The sequence below is a fragment of the Orycteropus afer genome, unplaced genomic scaffold (genome assembly GCF_000298275.1).
Source record: "Orycteropus afer afer isolate SDZICR_OR568_19922 unplaced genomic scaffold, OryAfe1.0 scaffold00085, whole genome shotgun sequence".
Taxonomy (NCBI): domain Eukaryota; kingdom Metazoa; phylum Chordata; class Mammalia; order Tubulidentata; family Orycteropodidae; genus Orycteropus; species Orycteropus afer.
In genome coordinates, this window is record NW_006921672.1 from 6,959,467 (window position 1) to 6,961,503 (window position 2,037).

Sequence of the window (2,037 nt, forward strand, 5' to 3'; positions counted from 1 at the left end):
ATATATATATATATATAAACAAAATGAACTCACTGCTATTGAGTTGATTCTGACTCATAGCAACCCCCTTTGGGTCTCTCAGGAGGTAAATCTTTATGGCATTAGATTGCTGCAGAGTGGCTAGTGGGTTTGAACCATCAACCTTCTTGTTAGCAGTCAAATGTATTAGACACTACGCCACCAGAGCTCCTTGAATTATTGTAGAATAGTATGCTATTGCTCACTTCTTCCTAACTCTATTCAGCAAAGTCAAGTTGGTGGCTTGAAATCAGCTACAGTGAGAGTATTTATACCAGGGAAATCAACAAATGATAAAAAATGGGCATGATTTATTGTTCTGTTGATTATTTAGATTTAAGAGAAGGGTGGAGGAAACGTTAGTAATTCAGATTTAAACATAAAGTCAAAATAAACTTTCTCCAGTATTTGAACAGTTTTCTGATCAGGAGCTCTGGTGGCTTAGTGCCTGAGGCATTTGACTGCTAACCAGAAGGCGGGTGGTTCAAAACCCACCAGCCACTTCTCGGAAGAAGACTGGACAATCTACTTCCATAGAGATACCTCCTCGGAAACCCAAGGAGGGGCCAGTATGAGTCCAATTGTCTCGAGGGCAGTGAGTTTGGTTTGTTTTTTTGGTTTTCTGATTCAGCAGCAAAGTTGCTCCCATCATTGACAATCCAGTTAAGTTACTGTTTTTTCATTTTCCTGTTACATTAACAATGGAAAATATCAACCAGCATTCACACTACAACTATACTCTTTGGTCAATTGAAAACCATTGGTTGCTTACCCACTGCAAATGTTATTTTTACCACTATTTGTAAATTGTGTACTCCAAACCCTTTATATCTGTAAAATTTGTGATAAATGTATGTACCTATTGTTGTTGTGTGCCATCGAGGCCGACCGGACTCATAGCGACCCCTCCTTGGGTTTCCGAGGCAGTACCATTACGGAAGTAGACTGCCCAATCTTATCTGTATTGTTGTTGTTATTTGCCCTGGAGTCCGCCCAGACTCATAGCGACTCCTCCTTGGGTTTCTGAGGCAGTATCACTACGGAAGTTGTTGTTGTTAAGTGCCATCGAGTCGTTCCGACTCATAGAGACCCCAAGCACAGCAGAACGAAACACTGTCCGATCACGCGCCAGAAAGTTGCGCGGTAATGTACCAAACAGTGTTTCTTTGCTATTCATAAGGTTTTCCCTGGCCAATTCTTTCAGAAGTGGACGGCCTCTTCCTTCTTCCTAGTCTGTCTCAGTCTATAAACTGGGCTGTTACCTATGCACCAGGTGCATCTCGCTGGGTTTTAAACACCAGAGGCTCAGCCTCAAAACTCACGTCTACATGTCACCACAGTAGGACAAACCGACAGACAAGTTTGTGCTGCTGTTGGAGACCTCTCGTATCCCCCCCACCCTGGGTCCCTGTGGCTGACTGTTCCTCTGTCTGGCTTCCTGTCTTTTCACTACAGAAGTAGGATTGCCCAACCTTCCTTCTGAGGAGTGGCTGGTGGGTTTGAACCGCCAGCCTTCTGGTTAGCAGTCAAGTGCCTTAGGCACTATTCTACCAGAGCTCCTAACCTTATCTATAAATGCATATATATTTCCCCACCAGAAAGCCGGTTGTTAAGCATTCTCAGTACACCACGTGGTCTAGAACACATTATTCAAGGGGATGGGGAGTGAAAGGGTGGGAATACAGATTTAGTGATGAAATGACTTGGCCAAGGTCACACATTGCAAGCAGCACAGGCTGGAGCAAAACCAGAGGTGTTCCCAAGGCCAGATGGTCTTTCCTATGACCAGCCCAGCCTTCCTGGGGTCCACTTTACTGCGAAGGGTGGGCCTACTCCAGGCGCCCTGGAAGTGAAAAACAAGGGTCGAGGTTGAGGACCAACAGCTAGCATAGAAGGAGCTCACGTCCAATAGTTGCCCGGGTCGTGCTTAACGTCACTCGTCGTGGAGGCTAGAGCGAGCGCACCCAGGATGAAAAAGGCGTGGCCAAACCTCCCGGAAGTGACGAAACAAGGGGGCGG